We start from the raw sequence: 12,390 nt of genomic DNA on the forward strand, positions 1-12,390 counted from the left end.
CCCACAGTTTCTGGAATGCTCTTCAGAAACTTTTATTTGTTCAGGGCAGCCTGCCAGGCCTTAGGTACGGTATTGCTTTGTAATAGTAAATCATTACATTTAGTGGTACTTGGAGTTCTTTCAAAACCCTTGTACGGATGTCATCTGATCTCATGAGCTGAGCTCACTTGCCAACAGCAAACTTAGGGTCACCAGCACTATTTCATGTAGACCCTCTGACTATTTGTGGGCCCGGCAATCCTCATTTCTTGGAATCTGTCCTTAGGAAATAATCAGAGAGGTCTTCAATGATCATGAACAAAGATGTTTTGCCTTTCCCATAGTGCCACTGGGAAAGGGTCTTCTTGGATTATTTACTTGTCTCTTTTCCCCCATACTGATGTAAGTGCCATTATTCCCTCTTCCAGTTAAGATTATGATTAAAAGAACAATATGGGGTGCTTGGGTGGCTTAGTCGGTTAAGGGTCCGACCTTGGCTCAGGTCATGATCTCATGGTTTGTGGGTTTGAACCCCGCATTGGGCTCTGATAGCGCAGAGCCTGGAGCCTGCTTCAGATTCTGTGTCTCCCTCTCTCCCTCTGCCTTCCCCCACTCATGCTCTGTCTGTCTCTCTCTCAAAAATAAAAATAAAAAAAGATAAAAATAACAGTAACCAGGATAAGCAACATGCATTGAGCGTTCACTGTGTGCCAAATGCTTTGCTATCAGACACTTACCTCCCACAGAGACGTTGTGAGGTCAATATCACCATTATCAGCTACCAGTTATTATCAATCAATGATTAGCAGTTATTAACTATCATCATTTTACAGATGAAGAAACTGAAAGCTTAGAGATAGGTTATTAAGCAGCCCCAAACACATAACTAGTTAATGGTGGAGTTGAGACTTGAACTCAGCTCCATTTGACTCTAATTTGTACACTTGGAATAAGTACACTATGCCTGGTATCTGGTGAAGCTTAAGAGGAATTCAGCAGATTCTTTTTTTTTTTAATGTTTATTTCTGAGAGAGAGCGAGAGAGAGAGAATGAACAGGGGAGAGGCAGACAGAGAGAGAGACAGAATCCAAAGCAGGCTCCAGGCTCTGAGCTGTCAGCACAGAGCCCGACGTGGGACTCAAACCCACGAACCACGAGATCATGACCTGAGCCGAAGTCAAGACACTTAACCCACTGAGCCACCCAGGTGCCCTGGAGTTCACCAGATTCTTCAGTCATCCCATGGATTAAACAATGTCTCAGAGAAGAGTGTCCTAGATATTTAAGCTTCATGTCCAGTGGGCAGAAACTGTTGGTCAGTACTCAAATTTCTGCCCGTTCTGCCCTAAGGAGCTCAGCTGTCCTATTTTTCTCCCTGTTGGCTACTTTTGCTCAGGTTCTTACCTTCCATACAGCTCACAGATACCATGCCCCAGGTAGTGAATCTTCATACATCTCAGCCAATCATGGTTGGCTAGTTCCATCCTCTAAGCTCTGATGGTTCTTGGCGTGGCTATGTGATTCTCTTTGTAGCTGAAGAGATGTGAAAGTCTGCTGGGAATGGGGGTGGGGGCAGAATTATGAGATTTTCTAACACAAGAGAGAAGGCAGCCCCGTCTCTTTTGCATCTCTGACATCTCAATTCTGTGTGGCTTCTGGGAAATGTTTTCCATATCTTTGGGAAGGAGAAAGGTTTTTCTCTCATCCACAAACCTGTCTGCATCACTCCCATAATCCCACACATCTGACAGGTGCTTCTGGAAGGTTTCTCTCAGTGAAACCTGCATTCTCACAGTACAATCCATTATTTGAATAGCAAATATTTATCAGGAGTACTTGTGGGCACTAGGGGTGGGGTTGAGGTGGGGAGGATTGACATACATAAAGAGAAGTCGATGCTCAACGGAATAAAAACTCTGAGAGATTGTTAGGATCCTAGAAGAAAGGGGATGAAAAGAAGATTCTGGACAAAGCAGAGAACTTCAAGTGGGGATAAGCATTAGAGAGCTGGCTGGGGAATAATCCCTAATGGCTGAGATGACTGAAAATGTTAAATATTCACCTTGAGTTGATTCCAGTCTGCACTGTTATAATCTCCTTCATTTATTCAGAAACTGAAGGTTAAATCTATTGTGCACAACGATTTTATGTGTCATGGACCTTTCGTAGGTCTGGAAACTGAAGAAGAGGCTGTTCCAGGCCAGAGGACCCAGCAGGCAGTGGCACTTAGGGGCAGGAAGAGGTGGGGGGGGTGGCAACAGAGCTGACCTCAGAGCAGGTTTGAGACAACTCCCTCTTCTACTAGCAGAGAGGGACCTCTCTGCAGAAGAGGGACCCCACACAACCCTTCCTGCTTCCCTGAGAAACCTGCAATCAGGCCAGAAAAAGGTGTTTATGTGCCTCTGGATTTATGCACCTTTTCACTTTGTATTTTGGTGACCCACACCTTAGTCTAGTGTCTCCTACCGGACTTCTTGAAAAATTCTTGAAGACCAGCTCAATGTCACTTTTATATCCTCCAAAATCAAGCATAATACTTGATACATAATAGGTGATAAATGGCTATAAATAAAGTCTGCCATAAGTCTGTGGTGCGGCCCAATAAATTAAGTATGGTCAATAGAAGGGCATTTGTCATCCTTCTGGTGTAAGTAACTTAGCTACAGAACGAAGATAAGAATTAAATCTCTTTGGGGAAAAATATGGTAATAGATTTTTAAAGTTCATACCTATTAACTCAGTAAACCCACTTGTAAGAGCCCGTCGTAATTAAATAATTCAAAAGACATTTGCGTAAAAATCTTCATTCAAATGTTTCTTCGACTAGCAAGACATTAGAAGTATTCTATGTGTCTAGAAATAGAGAAATTCTTTTTTTTTTTAATTTTTTATTATTTCTTTAAAGTTTATTTTGAGAGAGAGAGAGATAGAGAGCAAGCCAGGGAGGGGCAGAGAGAGAGGGAGACAGAATCCCAAGCAGGCTTCGCACCCTCAGCGCAGAGCACGACACAGGGCTCAAACTCGTAAACTGTGAGAGCATGACCTGAGCCGAACTCAAGAGTTGGACACTTAACAGACCGAGCCACCCAGGTGTCCCATTTTTTTTTAAAGTAAGCCCTACACCCAAGATCAAGAGTTACAGGTTCTACTGACTAAGCCAGTCAGACGCCCCTAGAAATAGAGGAATTCTAAATAATTAATGGTACAGTTGCTCAATGGAATACTATATAGCTATTAAATGATAATTATCCATTCTGTGAGGCAAAATGTGAAATGTTAATGATATGATATTAAGTGTTTTTAAATAGTACACATGAGGGGCGCCTAGCTGGCTCAGTTGGTAGAACATGGCAACTCTTGATCTCGGGGTTGTGAGTTTGAGCCCCATGTTGGGCATAGAGATTACTTAATAAAAAAGATTTTAAAAAAGTAAATGGTACACATGATTTCACATCAATCAGACTGGGCTATTCCAGGTGGCAAGAAACAAAGTTGGGTTCTTTTGTTGGCAAAGGATTTATTGTAAGGACACATGGAGACATAGGGCCACCGGTGCACTGACCTCTGCAGCAAAGTCGAGCAATCTCAAAGACAAAATGTTGTTTGGGGCCTGAAAGTTACTCAGATTGTCACCTCATTCTGCTGTGGGCCCTCAGCACCAGATGGCCCTCCTCTGTGAGCTCTGCCATGTGGTGAACCAGCCCCTCATTGTCTTTGTTTCCATGACTCAGTTTTTCTCTCTATTCAAACCTCTGTTTACTCATGTCTTCTATGCTTCTATCACCTAATGGCTTCGGCTTACTGATTTCTTCTTGTGCTGATTTTTTTTTTTTAAGTGAACACTGTGCTACACTCACAGCATTTTTTTAAGTTTATTTTCTTTAGTAATCTCTACATCCAACATAGGACTCGAACATATGACCCTGAGATCAAGAGTCTTTACTTCCCTACTGTTCCATTAGAACTCTGAGGCCGGGCTGCCTCCATAGTTCCAGTGGTCAGAGTATATCCAAGCTCAGCTTCCATCACATGCCCAGACCTGATCCATTCAACTCCGGTGCAAAAAGTGGTTACACAGCATTAATGTGGCAGGTACTTCAGGCTTCCCAGCCACCTATCCAATACAACTGTAGTTTTGAACGATGTTTGAAATAATAAATGAAAAAGGTGTACCTGGGTGGTTTAGTCGATTAAACATCCAGCTCTTGATTTCGGTTCAGGTCATGATCCCAGAGTCATGAGATGGAGTCCCAAGTCAGGATCTGTGCTGACAGCACAGGGCCTGCTTAGGATTCTCTCTCTCTCTCTCTCTCTCTCTCTCTCTCTCTCTCTGTCACTCCCCCATGCACGAGCTCGCTCGCTCTCTCTCTCTCTCTCTCTCTCTCTCTGTCACTTCCCCATGCACAAGCTCACTCTCTCTCTCTCTCAAAATAAATCAATAAACTTTAAAAATAAAAATAATAATAAATAAAAAAGATATGATATGTATGAAAGCAGAGAGGAAAGGGATAAATTAAAGCCATCACATTCTTGTTAGGGTAGAGGGATTACAAGTGATTTTTTCCTCCACTTTGCAATTTTCATTTAATGATACTGTAATTGCCTCTTAGTTTTCATGGGTTTTGTTTTGTTTTGTTTTGTTTTGTTGAGACAGAGAGAGAATGAGTGGAGGAGGGGCAGAGAGAGGAGAGAGAGAGAATCCTAAGCAGGCTCCATGCTGAGGTGGTAGCTGGAGACCGGGCTGGATCTCACCTCACCACCATGAAATCACGACCTGAGCCAAAATCAAGAATTAGATGCTTAATCCACTGAGCCACCCAGGCGCCCGATCAAGTTTTTTTTGTTTTTGTTTTTTGTTTGTTTTTCTTTTAAGTAATCTCTCCCAAGGAATAGGAGTCGTGCAACCACTACTAAGTCCAGTCTCTCTCATGAACCTGACTTGGAATATAGAGCAAAGTTACAACCATTAAAGCCTGTGGTCATCCTTACACAGAAGGCAGAGCAAGGTTGACTTTCCCAGCTAAAGGTGAAGTGAGAATTATTGTAGGTTGTGAAAGTACCCTGAAGGCAAAAGTGTCTGTTATTACTCTGAAAACTCCCCTTAAACTGCTGTAATACCATATGCCACATGAGCAAAACACAGAATCTTGTAACTACTTTAGTTATGGAAATACGTCCTTTGTGCACAGGCCAAATATTGGAAAACCCCACGCACTTAATTGACTGTCATCTCCAGGGTCGGAGAGAAGCTACCATGGCAGTTTTATGAAACCAGCCACCCCTGGCTTCCCTTTGATCTTCCTCTGTTTACATACCCCTGTTTCAGTTCCTTGGCCACAGACATACAATTACTAAGAATTATTATTGCTTGATAAGAACTATAATTACTACAATGACTGCCCGAAATGGAAAGGGCAGGAGAGAAATCGAATTATTATATGGACTGGTGTCTGAGCTGGGCCGTTTGTGTCTCGTAAGCCTGAACCCCGCCTCCGGTCCATTCCCCGAATTAACTCCCGGCGCACCCGCCGAGCGCGGTAACCTTAAGACTGGAGGCTTGAGCACCGAAGGCAGGAGCGGGATCCAGCGATTCGGGAATCGAGATGCAAATTCCTCCTGCGCTCCTAGAGAGGACCCGGAAGCGCAGCGCAGTCCCGGAAGGCGAGATGCTGACACACTTCCTGTCTTTGTGACTCATTGTGTCTGTGTCGAGGCGTCGGGAGGGCCTAGGTCCGTGTGCAGCGCCGTTCTGCCGGCCTGAGCCCCAGAGTCAGCTCCCCTTTCTCGCCCAGCGCCCCCAGGCTGCTCCCGGGGCTCACGGTGAGACTTGGGGCCGGCCTCTGGGGAGGGCGGGCGGCGCCGCAGGGTGTGTGCGTGAGGGTGGGCTCTGCAGCTGCGGCCCCGGGGTCCCTCCAGGCGGCCCGGGGGAGTGTGGAGAAAGTCCAAGCCCCTGGCCCAACGGTTGGAAGCGCCGTCCCTCGGGAGACGTCCCGCCCCGCCCCTGGGTCCAGGCGGGGAGGGGGTGAGGGTCTAGTGGCCGGGGGTACCCGGAGCCCTGGGGAGAAGCCGTCTGCGGGCCCCTTCCGGGCCCCTAGTCCGCAGTGTCGTCATCGTCCTTTGACGTTTCTGAGAACCGGGTCGCGAGCGAGCCGACCCCTGTCTGATTTTACTGCCCGTCCTTCGTCGCCATTTGCTTTGATTCCAGTGAGAGACTTTTTTTTCGGGGTCCTTCAGGACCTCGAGGTGAAAAATGAGGAAGGCCGAGTAATGGACACGTTTTGAGGTGCCGCTTACGTGTTTCCAGATCACCTGCTTCTCATCCCACCTCCACCCGCTAGCGGTGATTGAAGGATATTGGAAGCTTAGAGTGGATAAAGACGTGGTTCGGATCTAGTAGAGATTTTGTACATCCCACTTTCTCTTTCTGCCTTACGGAATATTTTGAAGACTTTTAAAAATGATCTGTCCGGAAGATTACGTGGTTCCCCCAACCCCCTCGGTTCTGGGTAGTTAACTCTTGCTTGTCTTCGAGTGGGTGAAGAGTGAAGGGAATTTGTGGAAATTGCACCCGGCCATCGGGAGACTGGTTGCCCGAGTGACCTTGTATTAGTGACCTAATACAGGACTCTTCTCCAGCTCTCAGTTTTGTCATCAGTAAAATTAACTCGATTTTCTCAAAAGGCCTTCCCACTTTGAAATTACTTGATTTGGCCAGTGCAATTGAAAAAAATTGAGCTACAGTTTAGCCTGAAGCTGTGCCCCTCCCTTCTCTTTCCTGCTGTGCCTCCAGGACACAATAAGATACTTTCATTTTAGAGAGTGGCTGTTACATGGCCTGGGACCAAAGAAAGCATTTATTGTACAGGCCAGTGCTGGGCGGATTGGAGGTGGTCAGTAAATACTTGTTGAATTGAATTGTGGAGAATTCATTGTAACCAGATCAACAAAGTACTGTTAGTATATATGCTGGCCATATGTGGAGAAATAGCTTTATTACAAAGGGAACCATAAGGATAATTTGCCCCAGAACATATCTCCAAGTTTATATTGTCTCTGAATCACTGTGCAAGATACCCATTCATTATTTCAGGCAGTTTTCCCCAGTCTTAAAGTACCAACAAGGAAGCTAGCTACTTAATACACATAGTCTTTTGTTGATTCTCTACTTAATCTAAACATTTTTTTTCTAACTTTATATTGCATCTAAATACAGGTGAGTGCTATGTTAAATTTTACCTTTTCATTCTGGAGTAGTATTGGTATTCTTTGGGTAGCTGGCTGTCTTTTAAAGGGAGCTTTTTCATGTTAAAAAAAAAATTAGGGGCACCTGGGTAGCTCAGTCGGTTAAGCATCTGACTTCGGCTCAGGTCATGATCTTGCATTTGTGAGTTCGAGTCCCATGTCGGGCTCTGTGCTGACAGCTCAGAGCCTGGAGCCCGCTTTGGATTCTGTGTCTCTCTTTCTGCCCCTCTCCTGCTCGTGCTCTGTCTCTCAAAAATAAATAAATGTTAAAAAAAAAAAATTAAAAAATTTAGGGTGCCTGGGTGGCTCGGTTGAACAGCTGACTCTTGATTTTAGCTCAGGTCATGACCCCAGGGTCGCACGATCGAGCCCTGCATCGCGCCCCATATCAGGATCCAGGCTGAGCGTGGAGCCTGCTTAAGATTCCCCCCCCCCCCCCCCCCCCCCCCCCGTGCAGGCGCATTTTCTTAACCTGTGTCTGTAAAAAATAAAAAAAATATATGGAGTGCCTGTGTGGCTCAGTCGGTTAAGCATCTGATTTCGGCTCAGGTCATGATCTTGAGCTTCCTGAGTTCAAGCCCCGCGTTGGGCTCTTTGATGTCAGCACAGAGCCCACTTCAGATCCTCTGTCTCCCTCTGTATCTGTCCCTCCTCTGCATGTGTGCTCTCTCTCTCAAAAATAAACATTAAAAAAAAATTAAAATAAAATAATAAAGTAAAATAATTTTTTAAAAAGCTTAACAAAACTTAAAAAAAAATTAAAGCTCTGTTCAGAAAAGGGAAGAGAGGGTGCCATTTGTTTAAACTTTCAAGACTATGCTCTGGAAAAGATACTGACCTGCTTAGAAAATAGCCTTTGGAATAAACCGAGCTTGTAACTCCAAGCCCTTTTTGTAAGAAAATCGTTGGTATTTGTCCTTGGTGACAACCGGTGGCTGGGGGTAATCTTATCTAAATCGGATAGGGTGTCAGAATGTTTTTCAGCTCAGAGGGACCCCAGAGGTAGTTTTCTACTCCCCTCCCCCATTTGACAGATAAGGATACCGAGTGCCAGAGAGGTTGAATAATTCACTCAGGGATGTGTAACTTATTTGTGGGAGACTAGAGTTTAGGTATTCCAACCTGTGCTGCTTTCACTGTTACAGGAATTCTGTTGCTTAATGTTTTAAGCAGGCTGAAAATTGGGAAGTACAGTCATAGCTCTTAAGTTTGTGGAAAACAAGGTACTCCTCTACCGCTTACTGAATGCCAGACGCTGTTTAAAGAGCTTCGTATATGTTAACTCACGTAATCATCACGACAACTCTGAGGAAAAATTTTTTTTATTCCCATTGCACAAATGCAGAGAGATGTTAACTTACTGAAAATGATCAGCTGGTAAGTGGTAGGGTAGCTTATTGAAGCTTCTCCAAATAGCCCCTGGGGCTAATTTGAGGGCAGTACTGAGTGCTGTATGAGTGGGCAGAAAAATACCACACTGTAAATTCAGCAAGTATTTCTTTAAAACTAGGTGTTTGCAAGGAATCATACCAAGTGGTCTAAGAGGTACAAAGAAACATTCCCTTGGGTGCCTGGCTGGCTCAGTTGGTGGAGCCTGCAACTCTTGATCTCTAGGTGGTGGGTTCGAGCTCCACGTTGGGCATAGAGCTTACTTTAAAAAATAACAATTAAAAAAAATGAAGAAACCTACTTTAGCAATTAGTCCAGTTGAGGAGGAAGGCGTGAACAATTACATTACAGAGAAAGAAATACAACTTCCATGGCAGATGCTTGGCAGAGAGCATTTGGGCCAGAAGTTTAGAGAGAGGAGAAGAGGTGGTTTGCTCAGATCATTTGAGAAACCCAAAATAAACCCAGCCCTTCCCACTGCTGTTGTGACTTTTCTCTTTGCCTAAGTAGGAGCAGAAATGTTGAGGGATGGGGGAGAGGGCCTCATAACTGGGGGAAGAGGGAATGTGCCTATGCCCTCATCTCTGCCCCTTTGGGTCTCACTTCCTCCTCAGAGTCTCTTCCTATTGAGTCCCACTGACCCAATAAATATCCCACCTTGCCCCCACCCCCCAAGCAAGCTCTGTGCCCAACGTGGGCCTTTGAACTCAACAACTCCGACATCAGGAGTCACATGCTCCACCAACTGAGCCAGTCAGGCACCCCAGGAAGTATCCCAGTCTTTAAAACTCTGGCCTAGGTGTGGGCCCAAATCAAGATTCCTTTCCTTTAGTCTCCTTCGTATAGCTGAGACAGGATAAAATTTTCATGAAAATATGAACATTTTTCTGATGCTAGACTAATTTCTACACCAGTCCTGCTCAGTTGCCCCTGGTTAGATTTGAGGTGATTCCTACTTGTGTCTCCTGCTGTGTCTCCTTAGCCACACAGCTCCCTGGTGAAAACAGATGGCAAATGAGGCCCATTCCTGGGTGGTGATCATTCCTGGGAGGCACCTTCAGAAGCCTTTCCTCTGGGAAAGAACCTGTGTGCACACAGAAGCTCTTCCTAACCCCACGTGTTGGGACGGAAGGAGTTTGGCATGATGGCTAGAGCTTCAGCTGAGGGTTCCTAATACCAAATCCTACCTCTGCCCTTTAATTGCTGTATGACCTTGGGTGTGTTATTTAACGTCAGTAAGCCTTAGTTTTGTCATTGTAAAGTGATATGATCATCATAGCTCCCTGCTAAGATTGTTCTGTGAAATACTTAATATCTGGTCCATGGAAAGCACTCAACGAATATGAGTTCTTATGCCCCTGAATGAATGTTCTTGAACAGTGATGAGGGGCAAGTGGCATTTTAGCTAAGCTCTAAAGGATAAGTAGGATTTTAAAAGGCCAGAAGACTGGGAGAGGAAATCCCAGACATCGACTGTGATGTGAGAATAGGATGGTGATCAGAATCCAAGGCATATTTAGGAGCTACTCCTTTTGTGGATGGAAAAGGCTCATGCCGGAGAGGGAAAGAAATTGATGCCGATGGTGAACTTGAGAGGAAACTGGGACCAGGTACTGGGGACTGGTGACTGGAAAACTATAGAGGTTTAGGGGTTCCTTCGGTGGCTCAGTGGCCAAGCGTCCGACTTCAGCTCAGGTCATGATCTCACAGTCTGTGGGTTTGAGCCCCATGTTGGGCTCTGTGCTGATAACTCGGAGCCTGGAGCCCGCTTGGGATTCTGTGTCTTCCTCTGTCTCTCTCTCTCTGCCCCTCCCCCGCTTGCCCCTCATTGGGCTCTGTGCTGACAGTGGAGAGCCCACTTTGGAACTTCTGTCTCCCTCTCTCTCTGCGTCCTCCTCTCACACTCTCACTGTCTCTCTCTCAAAAACAAACAAACATTTTTTAAAGAGAGAAGAAAGAAAGAAAGCTATAGAGGTTTATGAAGTAGGGGGAAGGGGAATAAAGGCAGGAAGCCAAAGAGCGGAAGCCAGACCTGACAGAACTAGGTAATTACTTCTTCCTGGTGCTTGGAGACTGAATGCGTGTAAGGAGAGGAATCCAGAAGGGTGAGATTCTGAGCTTTAGCGAATGAGGTATCAGTAGAATATCTCATCGCTACTTGCCACTAAAGGGAAACAAGAAGTGGCAGGGGAAACGGCAATGTTTTGAGTAGCTCCTCTTTCTCCTCAGTTTAGCAGAAATAAACTGCCAGGTTCTCCAGCAGGTAAGTACACAGAAGTCAAGAGTCTTCGTCTTTCAGGGGCTTAAATTTTAGTTGGGAGCTGATGGGAACTGCAACCGAAATAACGATAATGCAAGGAGAATACATGTGGCATAAATAGGAACAGAGAAGGTATTGAGGGTGTTCAGAAGAGGAAGGTATCTTAGTTAATCTGGAACGGCAGACGTTTTACATCTGGAAGAGTACGTAAAAAGTTGACCAACGAGGTTGACGTGGTCGAAACTGTTCACGGCGAAAGTGTGACGATGGGATATCACACCCTGTGCTTGGGGAACATGAATGGTCAGAGAGGCTGAAACACAGGGCATCACGACGAAGAAGAGCGGTGGGGGGGGGGGGGGGAGAGAAGACTGGAAAAGTAAAGTAGGGTGTGTTCTTTGAACACTAAATTGGCAGATAGCAAAAATTCACGGGCACTAATTGAGGAGAAAGAGATGCCCGGAAGCGTACTTTGGCAATACGGCAGTGACCTCGCTTGGTTCCTACTGGACCTGGGAGAGATGGAAGGTAGAGAGACTATGGCACTGTGGCACAGATAGGGAGCCGGCCTTAGGGTGGTGGGAAATAATTGTGGGGGGCACAGCAGGACAAGGTAGTCTTTCTTCTGACTTTTCAGAATGAAATTGAAGAAACTAAGGCTTTTAGGAATTATTTAGCCCCCGATTGGGAAGACGCTAGCCAAAGGAGCGATCTGTTGGACTGCCTGTCCCACTGCCTCTTCCTGTGGGGGCAGCTTTCCTAACGAGGTCTTGGCTGTTCTGATGCCCTGGCTTCAGGGCTGTCTCTTCCCAGACACGGCCTTGTTGGCACACCAGTTACTTCCCTGGCTCCTCTAGCGCTGATGTTGAAACTTCCTTAGAACAGTTGGCACCTTCTGCTTTGTACTGAAATTATTTGTGTAAAAATGGGAATCCTGCTTCACATCTTTGTATCCCCCTCCGTCTAGGAAGGCACTTGGCATATTGTAGCCTTGGAGAGGGAGATGTTTAAGAATTTAGTCGTAAGGACTTTACCAAGGCTGCTCTGAAGTTGTAAAACGTATTCACTGCAGCAAGGAGGGTGGGGTGCAAAACCGTTCTGAAGGAGATCAGCGGGAAAGGCTGGGGGGTGGTTTGCACTGGACTTGACCAGCTTAAAATCGCAGAAAAAAAAATGACTGAATTCCCACATTTCTGTTTATTTCTATGTCTGTAGAAAGCCTTTTTGAATATAACGTTCTTTGTTGTTCCTAGAGTCCGCTACTTTAATAAGGATTTTGATTTTACTAAGGACAAAAAAAGTTAAGATAGAAAAACCAACCCTGTGAGAAATCTCAGATTAAAACAGCCATCGCCAGTGCTCGCTTTGGCAGCACGTGTGGTCAAATTGGAACGATGCAGAGATCAGCATGGCCCCTGCACAGGGACAACGCAAGATGCTGAAGCATTCGATTAAAAAAAAAAAAAAAATCACCTCCCAGCTTTTTTTTGGACACATTCCTATCTGTAAAAATTATTTAT

At 45.3% G+C, this 12,390-nt stretch overlaps 1 protein-coding gene and 1 non-coding gene across 2 annotated transcripts in view; both read left to right on the top strand.

The window, feature by feature from the left end:
- The first annotated feature begins 5,638 nt into the window (after positions 1–5,638).
- Positions 5,639–12,390, top strand: part of ZKSCAN1 (zinc finger with KRAB and SCAN domains 1) — a 66,351-nt gene continuing 59,599 nt past the window's right edge. The window contains exon 1 of the mRNA XM_045048277.1: positions 5,639–5,799. The gene's annotated coding sequence lies outside the window, so the exon portion shown is untranslated. The remainder of the gene's footprint in view (positions 5,800–12,390) is intronic.
- LOC111558312 lies at positions 12,227–12,328 on the top strand. The gene has a single exon (XR_002739034.1). It is a non-coding gene; the product is annotated as a U6 spliceosomal RNA (small nuclear RNA).

The sequence above is a fragment of the Felis catus genome, chromosome E3 (assembly GCF_018350175.1).
Source record: "Felis catus isolate Fca126 chromosome E3, F.catus_Fca126_mat1.0, whole genome shotgun sequence".
Taxonomy (NCBI): Eukaryota; Metazoa; Chordata; class Mammalia; order Carnivora; family Felidae; genus Felis; species Felis catus.